Source organism: Schistocerca gregaria, unplaced genomic scaffold (assembly GCF_023897955.1).
Source record: "Schistocerca gregaria isolate iqSchGreg1 unplaced genomic scaffold, iqSchGreg1.2 ptg000097l, whole genome shotgun sequence".
NCBI classification, from domain to species: Eukaryota; Metazoa; Arthropoda; class Insecta; order Orthoptera; family Acrididae; genus Schistocerca; species Schistocerca gregaria.
In genome coordinates, this window is record NW_026061713.1 from 3,056,681 (window position 1) to 3,073,786 (window position 17,106).

Sequence of the window (17,106 nt, forward strand, 5' to 3'; positions counted from 1 at the left end):
CTGACAAGACTGGAGGAAGAACAGAAAACAGCAAAATCGTCCACAAACAAGGAGCATTGGGCAGGACTCCGGATAGTGGACGTGATACTGTTAATAGCAACGGCAAAGAGGGTGACACTTAAAACGCTGCCCTGAGGAACACCATTCTCCTGCACGTACAAATCCGATAACACATTACCAACCCGATACCGAAAGAGGCGGTGAGAAAGAAAGGACCGAATGAAGATGGGGAGACGGCCACGAAAGCCCCACTCATGGAGTTGATTGAGGATAAGGCGACGCCAAGTAGTGTCATACGCCTTATTAATGTCAAAGAAGACCCCTAGACAATGCTGGTTACGTAGAAAGGCCTGCTGGATGGCGGCCTCAAGCAGGGTCAAGTTGTCTATAGTGGAACGACATCTCCGAAAGCCACACTGAGAGGGGCTAAGGAGCTGCCTGGTCTCGAGCAGCCAAACCAGGCGGCGGTTGACCATGCGTTCCAACGTCTTCCCAACACAGCTCGTCAAGGCAATACTCCGATAACTACTGGGATGCGTTCGGTCCTTCCCTGGTTTGAGGAGGGGAATCAAAATTGCCTCCCTCCACGAATCAGGGTACGTGCCAGATAACCATATCATATTGAAACAGTTCAGGAGAACTTCCTTGGATGGCAGCGACAGGTGCCGCAGCATGCTGTACCGGATTTGATCATGACCAGGCGCAGTATCATGAGCCACAGACAGCGCAGAATCCAGTTCCCACATTGTGAAGGGGCAGTTATAGGGTTCAGAATTTAGAGACCGGAAGTCCAAGTGACCCCTTTCGACGGCTGTGCGGTAGCGGCAGAAATCTGGATCACAGTTAATAGTGGCGGTAGATTCCGCAAAATGCATGGCCAGTGTCTGGGCAATGTCTCTCGGCGCCGTGAGGAGACATCCCTGATGCAGCAATGCCGTGACAGGTAGCTGGCTGAGTTTCCCGGAAATCCTCCTGATGGCTTCCCATACTTTCGTAGAACTAGTGGAGCGAGAGATGGAATTCAAGAACGATTGCCATGACCGTCGTTTGCTCTCTTTAATCACTCGTCGCGCTCTGGCCCTTGCCACCCGAAAGGCCGCAAGATTGTCAGCTGAGGGACGGCACTTGAAGCGGCGCGGTGCTGCACGGCGGGCGCGGATGGCTGAGTGGCACTCAGTGGTCCACCAAGGGACAGGACGCCTCTTGGGATGACCGGATGATCGTGGGATTGACAATTCAGCAGCATGAGAGATCACGGCTGCAACATGGTCTACCCATTCGTGGACGCTGGCACGGTGTTCCAAAACAGCCAGTTGGCTGAAAAGTGTCCAGTCAGCTCTGCAAAGGTGCCACCGGGGCGGCACTGGTAATGCCACAGCCTCATCCAGGAGGCGAATCCAGAGGGGGAAGTGGTCACTAGAATGGAGGTCAGCTGCAGCCTCCCACAGAGCAGAATCCGCGAGTGCTGGAGAGCAAAAGGAAAGGTCAATAGCCGATGACGATCCGGAAGCAGTACAGAAATGAGTGGGAGCACCAGAGTTGAGGAGGCACAGTTCTTCAGACATCATGACGCTTTCCAGAATGCGACCCCTGGGGCAAGTAGTCGGAGAGCCCCATAAGACATTATGAGCGTTGAAGTCCCCCAGAAGAAGAAATGGGCGAGGGAGTTGGCTAATAAGGTCCGTGAGAGCCTCAGAGTCTATCGCATCCGGAGGTGGTAAATAAACAGAACAGACTGTGAGCCTCCGACCCACAAGAATGTCAACTGCAACTGCTTGCAAGTCAGTGACGAGAGGGAGCTCAGATGAGGGGTGCACATCACGGACAAAAACCGCAACACCACCCTTTGCCCTTTGCCCCGTCAGATCATCTTTTCGATATGCGGTATAGCCGCGTAAAGAAGGAGAATCAGTGGCCCGAAAATGTGTCTCTTGGATACATAAGCACAAGGGGCACTCTCGTATGAGGAGTTGTAATTCGGCCACATGCGTCCTGAAACCATTCAGGTTCCACTGTAATATGGGAGCCAGTGATCAGGGTGGCTGAACTTTCACCCTGCCTCTGTGCTTTGGAGGAGAGACCGTACTGGCCGGAGATTTATTCCTGGGGCGAGAAGATCGCCCCCGGTCGACATCAATGTCCATAAGATCCGATGACGACCCACGGGAGATGTCGGACAGTACGATGGCATCATCATCTGACCGACGCTGACTAGTCTCCTCAGGTGGCAGAACCTTCATCTTCTGAGGCTTTGTCTTGGGGGGCTTGGAATGCAGAGCCTTGTCAACAGTTGGAGGTTGACTCGCCTGGGCAGAAGGCGCCATATGGGGGGAGGCTGGAAGTACCTCAATGTCAGCAACCACGGCCTTGTCCGATGGAGCGGGGAGAGCCGCAGATTGCAAAACAACCGCAGCAGCACAAGTGCACTGGCAAGCGCAGGTTTTAGTGCTAACACTAGCAACCTCCGTTTGTGTAGCAACAGTGGCCAGTTGTACCGGTTTTTTGAGAGCGGAAGCGAAAGACGTGGAAAACACAGGAGGTTGCATGGCCTTAAAGATCTTCTTGGCATCACCATAGGGGATGCGCTTAGATGTTTTAATCTCCTGTACCTTCCGCTCTTCGAGATAGATGGGGCAGATCCGGCTCCAGACAGGGTGACTCCCAAAGCAATTCACGCACTTCACAGGCGATGAACAATCGGCTCCGTCATGGACAGGCTGACCACATTTACCACACGTGGCTATCCCATTGCACCCCAACGTAGTATGCCCAAAGCGCTGACATTTAAAACAGCGCATTGGGTTGGGGAAATATGGCCGTACGGACAAACGTAAGAACCCCGCTTTAACATGCTCCGGGAGTCTCGGGCAACTGAATGTGAGAATAAACGAGTCAGATTTGACGAGGTCCCCATTGACTCGTTTCATAATGTGCTGCACGTCAACAATTCCTTCGTCAGCCCACTCAGATTTTAGCACGTCTATGGGGATATCCACCAAGTCCCTACACGTCACAACACCCTTACTATAGTTCAAAGTGGAGTGGAGCTCGGTCTCGACAGCGTACTCTCCTAGACAATTTGCTTTCCGAAGGGCAGCGACTTGACGGGAACTAGAAGTTTCAACTAACAGAGTCCCATTGCGCAGTCGCTTTACAGATTTCAGTGTTCCTGCAATTCCCTCAAGACCCTTGTGGATGTAAAAGGGAGAAACCCTCTCAAAGCTACCCTCCTTCCTTTTAATAATCAAAAACACATTCTGATTATCAGCATGTGCTCCGTTACTACATTCTGTTAAACCTCTAGCAACACCAGGCGCTGGAGGACTCGCAGCGCGTAGCCGCTTTTTCGATTGGGTGGGTTTTCCTACCAGCGGCCCACCCAAGCCACTGGTAGGGGGAAATGTAGAGGTCGAAGGGTCCATTGTGGTCCCACGAGCAGCTAGGGAACTAAAAGTCCGCTCAGACAGAGCCCCGCGTGCCTGAGTAAGCCTTATACAACTGGGGTGCGACAGGTGCCCCAGAGGTTGCCCGCTTGCGACTGTTCCACCCCAACAGCCATGCATCTTCTAGGCGCGGAGCACACCGAAAGATTGAGGGGTTTTTATAGAGGTTGGCCTTCCTCGCAATCCAGGCGGTCAAGCCAAGATTACCATTACCCGCAGCACACAACATTTCACCGCCGCGCCGTACGGTGGTCGCTGAAGCATGCCCGGGGGTTACGGTGACAGGACACTGGCGGCGCAGACCAGTCCCCAGCTCAGGACCCCGGAGTCGCCAAGCCCGTACTCAGCAAGTGAATGCTGAGCCCCTGGGGGCCGTAAGAAGCAGTAAAATTTAAGTTTTAGTTATAAATTATTGACTTATTATTCGGCTTTGGTGTCTTGGACATTACCGACGACCTTACGATTTTGGAAGAAAACAACGGCTGGAAGCCACGTTACACGAGACAATGTGAAAAGTGTCCATAAATAGTGAAAACCTGTGAAATCGCACCGTTTTCGTCATTTGCTAGCGTATCGACGGAATGATAGATCGTCACATTGGAGTCTGTTCTCTCTCAAACGGTTACATACATCCACTGCAAACCTATGTGGCGTGCTGCGGTATGTGGAGACACTAAAAGCATAACACTAGAACACAGAAGAAGCTTCTAAGTTGATGTTATCGGACTGTAAGAAGCAGAACAATTCAAGTTTTAGTTATCGATTATTGGATTATTAGCCGGCTTTGGTTCCTTGGACATGACCGACGACATTAACATTTTGCATGAAACAATGTCTGGTAGTCACGTTACACGAGAAAATGTGAAAAGTGTCCATATGTAGGAAAACCCTGAGAAATCGAACGGTTTTCGTCATTTGTATCGTATCGAGGGAATGCCAGATCGCCACATTGGAAGCTTTTCTCTCTCAAACGGTTACATATATCGTCTGCAAACCTATGTGGCGTGCTGCGGTAGGTGGACACACTAAAAACACCATAGTAGAACACAGAAGAAGCTTCTAAGTTGATGTAAACGGCCATTAAGGAGGAGTACAATTCAAGTTTCAGTTATCGATTATTGATTTATTAGGTGGCTTTGGTGTCTTGGACATGACCGAGGACCATAATATTTTGCATGTAACAACGGCTGGCAACCATGTTACACGAGAGAATGTGAAAAGTGTCCATAAATAGTAAAAACCAGAGAAATCGCACCGTTTTCGTCATTTGCTAACGTATCGACGTAATGCGAGATCGTCACATTGGACGCTTTTCTCTCTCAAACGGTTACATTTATCGTCTGCAAAATTATGTGGCGTGCTGCAGAATGCGGAGACACTAAAAGCACCGCAGTAGCACACAGAAGAAGCTTCTATGTTGATGTTATCGGACAGTAAGAAGCAGCACAATTAAAGTTTTAGTTATCGATTATTGACTTATTAGAAGGGTTCGGTGTGTTGGACATGACCGAGGACCATAATAATTAGCATGTAACAACGGCTGGCAGCCACGTTACACCAGAGAATTTGAAAAGTGTCCATAACTAGTAAAAACCTGAGAAATCGCACCGTTTTCGGCATTTGCTATCGTATCGAAGGAATGCGAGATTGTCACATTGGACCCTTTTCTATCACAAACGGTACATTTATCGTCTGCAAACTTATGTGGCATGCTGCGGAATGCGGAGACATTAAAAGCACAGCAGTAAAACCGAGAAGAAGCTTCTAAGTTGATGTTATCGGACAGTAAGAAGCAGTACAATTCAAATTTTAGCTATCGATTATTGACTTATTAGGTGGCTTCTGTGCCTAGGAACTGACCGACGACATTACGTTTTAGCATGAAACAACGAATGGCAGTCACGTTACACGATAGAATGTGAAACGTGTCCATATGTAGTAAAAACCTGAGAAATCGACCCGTTTCGTCATTTGCTATCGTATCGACGTAATGCCAGATCGTCACATTGGCCGCTTTTCTCTCTCAAACGGTTACATATATCGTCTGCAAACCCAAGTGGCGTGCTGCGGTATGCGGAGACACTAAAAGCACCATAGTGGAACACACAAGAAGCTTCTGAGTTGATGTTATCGGACAGTAAGAGACAGTACAATTCAAGTTTTAGTTATCGATTATTGACATATTAGGTGGCTTTGGTGCCTTCGACATGACCGACGACATTAAGATTTTGCATGTAACAACGAATGGCAGCCACGTTGTTCGAGAGATTGTGAAAAGTGTCCATAAGTAGTAAAAAACCTGAGAAATCGCACCGATTTACTTATTTACTATCGTATCGACGGAATGCACGATCGTCACATTGTAAGCGTTTCTCTCTCAAACGGTTACATTTGTCGGCTGCAAACCTATGTGGTGTGCTGTGGTGTGTGGAGACACTAAAAACATTATAGTAGAACACAGAAGAAGCTTGTAAGTTGATGTAATCGGCCAGTGACAAGCAGTACAATTCAAGTTTTAGCTATCGATTATTGACTTATTAGCCGGGTTTGGTGTCTTGGACATGACCAAGGACCATAAAATTTAGCATGTAACAACGGCTGGCAGCCAAGTTACACGGGAGAATGTGAAAAGTGTCCATAACTAGTATAAACTTGAGAAATCGCACCAAATTCGTCATCTGCCATCGTACTGACGTAACGCCAAATCGTCTCATTGGCGTCTTTTTCATCTGAAACGGTAACTTTTATCGACTGAGACATTAAAAGCACAACAGTAGAACACAGAAGAAGCTTCTAAGATGATGTAATAGCCAGTAAAAATAAGTGCAATTCAAGTTTTAGTTATCGATTATTGACTCTTAGCCGGCTTTGGTGCATGGGACATGAGCTTGGACCTTAATATTTTGCATGTGTGGAGGTCTAGCTGCCACGTTGCACGGTAGAATGTGAAAAGTGTGCATACGTAGTAAAAACCTGAGAGATCGCACCGTTTTCGTCATTTGCTATCGTATCGCCGAAATGCCACATCGTCACATTGGCCGCTTTTCTCTCTCAAACGGTTACATATATCGTCTGCAAACCTATGTGGCGTGTTGCGGTAGGCGGACACACTAAAAGCACCACAGTAAAATACAGAAGAAACTTCTAATTTGATGTAATCAGCCAGTACGAAGCAGTACAATTCAAGTTTTAGTTATCGATAATTGATTTATTAGGTGGCTTTGGTGCCTTGGACGTCACCGACGACCTTAAGATTTTGCATGAAGCAACAAATGGCAGCCACGTTGCACGAAAGAACATGAAATGTGTCCATATGTAGTAAACCCCTGAGAAATCGCACCGTTTTCGTTATTTGCTATTGTATCGACGTAATGCCAGATCGTCACATTGACCGATTTCCTCTCTCAAACGGTTACATATATCGTCTGCAAACCTTTGTGGCGTGCTACAGTGTGTGGAGACACTAAAAACACCATAGTAGAACACACAAGAAGCTTCTGAGTTGATGTTATCGGACAGTAAGAAGCAGTACAATTCAAGTTTTAGTTATCGATTATTGACTTATTAGGTGACTTTGGTGCCTTGGACATGACCGACAACCTTAAGATTTTGCAAGAAACAACGAATGGCAGCCACGTTGCTCGACAGAATGTGAAACCTGAGAAATCGCACCGTTTTCGTCATTTGCTATCGAATCGACTTAAAGCCAGATCGTCACATTGGCCGCTCTTCCCTCTGAAACGGTTATATTTATCGTCTGCAAACCTATGTTGCATGCTATGGTATGCGGAGACGCTATAAGAACTATAGTAGAACACAGAAGAAGCTTCCAAGTTGATGTAATAGCCAGTATGAAGCAGTACAATTCAAGTATTAGTTATCGATTATTGAATTTTTAACCGGCTTTGGAGCCTTGCACATGCGCTAGGACCTTGAGATTTTGCATGAAAAGAGGACTAGCAGCCGCCTTGAACGAGAGAATGTGAAAAGTGTTCATATGTAGTAAAAACCTTAGTAATCTGTCCGTTTACGTCTTTTGTTATAGAATCGAATTTTCGTTATCGTTTATTGACTTTTTACCCTTGTTTGGTGCCTTGGACATGAGCTAGGACCTTAAGATTTTGCATGAGAGGAGGACTAGCAGCTGCGTTTAATTGGAGAATGTAAAAAGTGTTCATATGTAGTAAAAACCGAGAAATCCGTCCGTTTTCGTCATTTGTTATCGATTCGACTTAAAGCCAGATCGTCATATTGGCCTCTCTTCTCCCTGAAACGGTTACATTTATCGTGTGCAAAGCTACGTCGCGTGCTACGGTAGGCGGAGAAACTATAAGTACCATAGTAGAACACAGCAGAAGCTTCCAAGTTGATGTAATAGCCAGTAAGAAGCAGTAGAATTCAAGTTTTAGTTATCGATTATTGACTTTTTAGCCGTCTTTTGTGCCTTGACATGAGCTAGGACCTTACGATTTTGCATGAAAGAAGGACTAGCAGACGCGTTGCAGGGGAGAATATGAAAAGTGTTCATATGTAGTAAAAACCTGAGAAATCCGTCCGTTTTCGTCATTTGTTATCGAATCGACTTAAAGCCAGATCGTTACATTGGCCACTCATCTTTCTGAAACGGCTACATTTATCGTCTGCAAAGGTATGTCGCGTGCGGCGGAATGCGGAGGCACTAAAAGCACAGTAGTAGAACACAGATGAATTTTCTAAGTTGATGTAATAGCCAGAGAGAAGTAGTACAATTCAAGTTTTAGTTATCGATTTTTGACTTTTTAGCGGGCTCTGGTGCCTTGGACATGAGCTAGGACCTTAAGATTTTGCATGAAAGGAGGACTAGCAGCCGCGTTGCACGGGATAATGTGAAAAGTGTTCATATGTAGTAAAAACCTGAAAAATCCGTCCGTTTTCGTCATTTGTTATCGAATCGACTTAATGCCAGATCGTCCCATTGGCCGCTATACTCTCTGAAACGGTTACATTTATCGTCTGCAAAGCTATATCGCGTGCTGCGGTATGCGGAGACACTAAAAGCACCATAGTAGATTACAGATGAAACTTCTACGTTGATTTAATAGCCTGAAGATGCAGTACAATTCAAGTTTTAGTTATCGATTATTGAATTTTTAGCCGGTTTGGTGCCTTGGAGATTTTGCATGAAAGGAGGACTAGCAGCAGTGTTGCACGGGAGTATGTGAAAAGTGTTCATAAGTAGTAAAGACCTGAGAAATCCGCTCGTTTTCGTCATTTGCTATCGAATCGACTTAATACCTGATCGCCATATTGGCCGCTCTTCTCTCTGAAACGATTACATTTATCGTGTGCAAAGCTATGCCACGGGCTGAGGTATGCTGAGACACTAAAAGCACCATAGTAGAACACAGAAGAATCTTCTAAGTTGATGTATTAACCAGTAAGAAGCAAAACAATTCAAGTTTTAGTTATCGATTGTTCACCTTTTACCGTTCTTTGTTGCCTTGGGCATGAGCTAGGACTTTACGATTATGCATGAAAAGAGGACAAGAAGCCGCGTTGCACGGGAGAATGTGAAAAGTGTCCATATGTAGTAAAAACGTGAGAAATCCGTCCGTTTCCGTCACTTGTAAACGAATCGACTTACAGCCAGATCGTCACATTGGCCGCTATTCTTACTGAAACGGTTACATTTATCGTCTGCAAAGCAATGTCGCGTGCTGCGGTATGCGGAGACACTAAAAGCACCATAGTAGAACACAGAAGAAGATTCTAAGTTGATGTAATAGCCAGAGACCAGTAGGACAATTAGAGTTTTAGTTTTCGATTTTTGTCTTTTTAGCCGGCTTTGGTGCCTTGGACATGAGCTATGACCTTAAGATTTTGCATGAAAGGAGGAGTAGCAGCCGCGTTGCACGGGAGAATGTGAAAAAGTTTCATATGTAGTAACAACCTGAGAAATCCGTCCGTTTTCGTCATTTGTTACTGAATCGACTTAAAGTAAGCTCGTCACATTGGCCGCTGATCTCTCTGCAACGGTTACATTTATCGTCTGCAAAGCTATGTCGCGTGCTGAGGTATGCGGAGACACTAAAAGCACCATTGTAGAACACAGAAGAAGCTTCTATGTTGATGTAATAGCCAGTAAGAAGAAGTACAATTCAAGTTTTAGTTATCGATTATTGACTTATTAGCCGGCTCTGGTTCCTTGGACATGGGCTAGGACCTTAAGAGTTTGCATGAAAGGAGGACTAGCAGCCGCGTTGCACAGGAGAATGTGAAAAATGTTCATATGTAGTAACAACCCGAGAAATCCATCCGTTTTCGTCATTTGTTATTGAATCGACTTAAAGCCAGATCGTTACATTTGCCGCTATTCTCTCTGAAACGGTTACATATATCGTCTGCAAAGCTATGTCGCGTGCTGCGGTATGCGGAGACACTAAAAGCACCATAGTAGAACACAGATAAAGCTTCTAAGTTCATGTAATAGCCAGTAAGTAGCAGTACAGTTCAAGTTTTAGTTATCGATTATTGAATTTTTAGCCGGCTTTGGTGTCTTGGACGTGAGCTAGGACCTTAAGATATTGCATGAAAGGAGGACTAGCAGCCGCGTTCCACTGGAGAATGTGACGAGTGTTCATATGTAGTAAAAACCTGAGTAATCTGTCCGTTTTCGTCATTTGTTATAGAATCGACTTAAAGCCAGATCGTTACATTGGCAGCTCAACTCTCTGAAATTGCTACATTTATCGTCTGCAAAGGTATGTCCCGTGCTGCGGTATGCGGAGACACTAAAAGCACAGTAGTAGAACACAGATGAAGTTTCTAAGTTGATGTAGTGGCCAGAGAGAAGTAGTACAATTCAAGTTTTAGTTTTCGATTTTTGACTTTTTAGCGGGCTTTGGTGCCTTGGGCATGAGCTAGGACCTTAAGATTTTGCATGAAAGGAGGACTAGCAGCCGCGTTGCACGGGATAATGTGAAAAGTGTTCATATGTAGTAAAACCCTGAAAAATCCGTCCGTTTTCGTCATTTGTTATCGAATCGACTTAATGCCAGATCGTCCCATTGGCCGCTATTCTCTCTGAAACGGTTACATTTATCGTCTGCAAAGCTATGTCGCGTGCTGCGGTATGCGGAGACACTAAAAGCACCACAGTATAACACAGATGAAGCTTCTATGTTGATGTAATAGCCAGTAAGAATTAGTACAATTCAAGTTTTAGTTATAGATTATTGACTTCTTAGCTGGCTTTGGTGCCTTGGACACGATCTAGGAAATTAAGATTTTGCATGAAAGGAGGGCTAGCAGCCGCGTCGCACGGGATAATGTGAAGAGAGTTCATGTGCGGTAAAAACCTGAGAACTCCGTCCGTTTTCGTCATTTGTTATAGAATCGACTTAAAGCCTGATCGTCACATTGGCCGCTCTTCTCTCTGAAACGGTTACATTTATCGTCTGCAAAACTATGTCGCGTGCTGCGGTATGCGGAGACACTAAAAGCACCATACTCGAACACAGATGAAGCTTCTAAGTTGATGTAATAGCCAGTGGGAAGCACTACAATTCAAGTTTTAGTTATCGATTATTGACTTTTCACCCTTCTTTGGTGCCTTGGACTGGAGCTAGGACCTTAAAATTTCACATGAAAGGAAGAGTAGCAGCCGAGTTGCACGGGAAAATGTGAAAAGTGTTCATATGTAGTAACAACCTGAGAAATCCTTCCGTTTTCGTCATTTGTTATCGAATCGACTTAAAGCCAGATCATCACATTGGCCGCTATACTCTCTGAAACGGTTACATTTATCGTCTGCAAAGCTATATCGCGTGCTGCGGTATGCGGAGACACTAAAAGCACCATAGTAGATTACAGATGAAACTTCTACGTTGATTTAATAGCCTGAAGATGCAGTATAATTCAAGTTTTAGTTATCGATTATTGAATTTTTAGCCGGTTTGGTGCCTTGGAGATTTTGCATGAAAGGAGGACTAGCAGCAGTGTTGCACGGGAGTATGTGAAAAGTGCTCATAAGTAGTAAAGACCTAAGAAATCCGCTCGTTTTCGTCATTTGCTATCGAATCGACTTAATACCTGATCGCCATTCTGGCCGCTCTTCTCTCTGAAACGTTTACATGTATCGTCTGCAAAGCTATGTTGCGTGCTGCGGTTTGCCGAGACACTAAAAGCACCATAGTAGAACACAGAGGAAGCTTCTAGGTTGATGTAATAGCCAGAGACCAGTAGTACATATCAAGTTTTAGGTTTCGATTTTTGTCTTTTTAGCCGGCTTTGGTGCCTTGGACATGAGCTATGACTTTAAGATTTTACATGAAAGGAGGAGAAGCAGCCGCGTTGCACGGGAGAATGTGAAAAAGTTTCATATGTAGTAACAACCTGAGAAATCCGTCCGTCTTCGTCATTTGTTACTGAATCGACTTAAAGTAAGCTCGTCACATTGGCCGCTAGTCTCTCTGCAACGGTTACATTTATCGTCTGCAAACTTATGTCGTGTGCTGAGGTATGCAGAGACACTAAATGCACCATTGTAGAACACAGAAGAAGCTTCTATGTTGACGTAATAGCCAGTAAGAAGCAGTACAATTCAAGTTTTAGTTATCGATTATTGACTTTTTAGCCGTCTCTGGTTCCTTGGACATGGGCTAGGACCTTAAGAGTTTGCATGAAAGGAGGACTAGCAGCCGCGTTGCACGGGTGAATGTGAAAAGTATTCATATGTAGTAAAAACCTGAGAAATCCGTCCGTATTCGTCATTTGTTATCGAATCGACTTAATGCCAGATCGTTACATTGGCAGCTCAACTCTCTGAAACGGCTACATTTATCGTCTGCAAAGGTATGTCCCGTGCTGCGGTATGCGGAGACACTAAAAGCACAGTAGTAGAACACAGATGAAGTTTCTAAGTTGATGTAGTGGCCAGAGAGAAGTAGTACAATTCAAGTTTTAGTTTTCGATTTTTGACTTTTTAGCGGGCTTTGGTGCCTTGGGCATGAGCTAGGACCTTAAGATTTTGCATGAAAGGAGGACTAGCAGCCGCGTAGCACGGGAGAATGTGAAAAGTATTCATATGTAGTAAAAACCTGAGAAATCCGTCCGTTTTCGTCATTTGTTATCGAATCGACTTAATGCCTGATCGTCACATTGGCCGCTTTTCTCTCTGAAACGGTTAGATTTATCGTCTGCAAAGCTATGTCGCGTGCTGCGGTATGCGGAGACACTAAAAGCACCACAGTATAACACAGATGAAGCTTCTATGTTGATGTAATAGCCAGTAAAAAGCACTACAATTCAAGTTTTAGTTATCGATTATAGACTTTTCACCCTTCTTTGGTGCCTTGGACATCAGCTACGACCTTAAGATTTTGCATGAGAGGAGGACTAGTAGCTGCGTTGCACGGGAGCATGTGAAAAGTGTTCATATGTAGTAAAAACCTGAGAAATCCGTCCGTTTTCGTCATTTGTTATCGATTCGACTTAAAGCCAGATCGTCACATTGGCCTCTCTTCTCTCTGAAACGGTTACATTTATCGTGTACAAAGCTATGTTGCGTGCTACGGTAGGCGGAGACACTATAAGCACCATAGTAGAACACACAAGTAACTTCTAAGTTGATGTAATAGCCAGTAAGAAGCAATACAAATCGAGTTTTAGTTAACGATTATTGACTTTTTAGCCGGCTTTGGTGCCTTGGACATGAGCTAGGACCTTAAGATTTTGCATGTATGGAGGACTAACAGCCGCGTGGCACGGGAGTATGTGAAAAGTGTTCATATCTAGTAACAACCTGAGAAATCCGTCCGTTCTCGTCATTTGTTATCGAATCGACTTAAAGCCAGATCGTCACGTCAGCCGCTCATCTCTCTGAAACGTTTACATGTATCGTCTGCAAAGCTATGTTGCGTGCTGCGGTTTGCCGAGACACTAAAAGCACCATAGTAGAACACAGAGGAAGCTTCTAGGTTGATGTAATAGCCAGAGACCAGTAGTACATATCAAGTTTTAGGTTTCGATTTTTGTCTTTTTAGCCGGCTTTGGTGTCTTGGACATGAGCTATGACGTTAAGATTTTGCATGAAAGGACGAGAAGCAGCCGCGTTGCACGGGAGAATGTGAAAAAGTTTCATATGTAGTAACAACCTGAGAAAACCGTCCGATTTCGTCATTCGTTATCGAATCGACTTAAAGCCAGATCGTCCCATTGGCCGCTATTCTCTCTGAAACGGTTAGATTTATCGTCTGCAAAGCTATGTCGCGTGCTGCGGTATGCGGAGACACTAAAAGCACCACAGTATACCACAGAAGAAGCTTCTATGTTGATTTAATAGCCAGTAAGAAGCACTACAATTCAAGTTTTAGTTATCGATTATTGACTTTTCACCCTTCTTTGGTGCCTTGGACATCAGCTAGGACCTTAACATTTTGCATGAGAGGTGGACTAGCAGCTGCGTTGCACGGGAGCATGTGAAAAGTGTTCATATGTAGTAAAAACCTGAGAAATCCGTCCGTTTTCGTCATTTGTTATCGAATCGACTTAAAGCCAGATCGTCACATTGGCCTCTCTTCTCTCTGAAACGGTTACATTTATCGTGTGCAAAGCTATGTTGCGTGCTACGGTAGGCGGAGACACTATAAGGGCCATAGTAGAACACACAAGAAATTTCTAAGTTGATGTAATAGCCAGTAAGAAGCAATACAAATCGAGTTTTAGTTAACGATTATTGAATTTTTAGCCGGCTTTGGTGCCTTGGACATGAGCTAGGACCTTAAGATTTTGCATGAAAGGAGGACTAGCAGCCGCGTTGCACGGGAGAATGTGAAAAGTGTTCATATGTAGTAAAAACCTGAGAAATCCGTACGTTTTCGTCATTTGTTATCGAATCGACTTAAAGCCAGATCGTCACATTGGCTACTATTCTCTTTGAAACGGTTACATTTATCGTCTGCAAAGCTATGTAGCGTGCTGCGGTATGCGGAGACACTAAAAGCACCATAGTAGAACACAGAAGAAGCTTTTATGTTGATCTAATAGCCAGTAAGAAGCAGTAAATTTCAAGTTTTAGTTATCGATTATTGACTTTATAACTGGCTTTTGTGACTTGGACATGAACTAGGACCTTACGGTTTTGCATGAGAAAGGAATAGCAGCCGCGTTGCACGGGAGAATGTGAAAAGTGTTCATATGTAGTAAAAACCTAAAAAATCCGTCCGTCTTCGTCATTTGTTATCGAATCAAATTAAAGCCAGATCGTCACATTGACCGCTATTCTCTCTGAAACGGTTACATTTATCGTGTGCAAAGCTATGTTGCGTGCTGCGGTATGCGGAGACACTAAAAGCACCATAGTAGAACACAGATAAAGCTTCTAAGTTCATGTAATAGCCATTAAGTAGCAGTACAGTTCAAGTTTTAGTTATCGATTATTGAATTTTTAGCCGGCTTTGGTGTCTTGGACGTGAGCTAGGACCTTAAGATATTGCATGAAAGGAGGACTAGCAGCCGCGTTCCACCGGAGAATGTGACGAGTGTTCATATGTAGTAAAAACCTGAGTAATCTGTCCGTTTTCGTCATTTGTTATAGAATCGACTTAAAGCCAGATCGTTACATTGGCAGCTCAACGCTCTGAAACGGCTACATTTATCGTCTGCAAAGGTATGTCCCGTGCTGCGGTATGCGGAGACACTAAAAGCACAGTAGTAGAACACAGATGAAGTTTCTAAGTTGATGTAGTGGCCAGAGAGAAGTAGTACAATTCAAGTTTTAGTTTTCGATTTTTGACTTTTTAGCGGGCTTTGGTGCCTTGGGCATGAGCTAGGACCTTAAGATTTTGCATGAAAGGAGGACTAGCAGCCGCGTAGCACGGGAGAATGTGAAAAGTATTCATATGTAGTAAAAACCTGAGAAATCCGTCCGTTTTCGTCATTTGTTATCGAATCGACTTAATGCCTGATCGTCACATTGGCCGCTTTTCTCTCTGAAACGGTTAGATTTATCGTCTGCAAAGCTATGTCGCGTGCTGCGGTATGCGGAGACACTAAAAGCACCACAGTATAACACAGATGAAGCTTCTATGTTGATGTAATAGCCAGTAAAAAGCACTACAATTCAAGTTTTAGTTATCGATTATAGACTTTTCACCCTTCTTTGGTGCCTTGGACATCAGCTACGACCTTAAGATTTTGCATGAGAGGAGGACTAGTAGCTGCGTTGCACGGGAGCATGTGAAACGTGTTCATATGTAGTAAAAACCTGAGAAATCCGTCCGTTTTCGTCATTTGTTATCGATTCGACTTAAAGCCAGATCGTCACATTGGCCTCTCTTCTCTCTGAAACGGTTACATTTATCGTGTGCAAAGCTATGTTGCGTGCTACGGTAGGCGGAGACACTATAAGCACCATAGTAGAACACACAAGAAACTTCTAAGTTGATGTAATAGCCAGTAAGAAGCAATACAAATCGAGTTTTAGTTAACGATTATTGACTTTTTAGCCGGCTTTGGTGCCTTGGACATGAGCTAGGACCTTAAGATTTTGCATGTATGGAGGACTAACAGCCGCGTGGCACGGGAGTATGTGAAAAGTGTTCATATCTAGTAACAACCTGAGAAATCCGTCCGTATTCGTCATTTGTTATCGAATCGACTTAATGCCAGATCGTCACATTGGCCGCTATTCTCTCTCAGAGGGTTACATTTATCGTCTGCAAAGCTATGTCGCGTGCTACGGTAGGCGGAGACACTATAAGCACCATAGTAGAACACACAAGAAACTTCTAAGTTGATGTAATAGCCAGTAAGTAGCAGTACAATTCAAGTTTTAGTTATCGATAATTGACTTTTTAGCTGGCTTTGGTGCCTTGGACACGATCTAGGACCTTAAGATTTTGCATGAAAGGAGGACTAGCAACTGCGTTGCACGGGAGAATGTGAATGTTTTTATGAGGTAAAAACCTGAGAACTCCGTCCGTTTTCGTCATTTGTTATCGAATCGACTTAAAGCCAGATCGTCACATTGGCCGCTCATCTCTCTGAAACGGCTACATTTATCGTCTGCAAAGGTATGTCGCGTGCTGCGGTATGCGGAGACACTAAAAGCACCATAGTAGAACACAGAAGAATCTTCTAAGTTGATGTATTAACCAGTGAGAAGCAGTACAATTCAAGTTTTAGTTATCGATTATTCACCTTTTATCGTTCTTTGTTGCCTTGGGCATGAGCTAGGACTTTACGATTTTGCATGAAAAGAGGACAAGCAGCCGCGTTGCACGGGAGAATGTGAAAAGTGTCCATATGTAGTAAAAACGTGAGAAATCCGTCCGTTTCCGTCATTTGTAATCGAATCGACTTACAGCCAGATCGTCACATTGGCCGCTACTCTTACTGAAACGGTTACATTTATCGTCTGCAAAGCTATGTCGCGTGCTGCGGTATGCGGAGACACTAAAAGCACCATAGTAGAACACAGAAGAAGCTTCTAAGTTGATGTAATAGCCAGAGACCAGTAGTACAATTCAAGTTTTAGTTATGATTTTTGTCTTTTTAGCCGGCTTAGGTGTCTTGGACATGAGCTATGACGTTAAGATTTTGCATGAAAGGACGAGAAGCAGCCGCGTTGCACGGGAGAATGTGAAAAAGTTTCATATGTAGTAACAACCTGAGAAAATCGTCC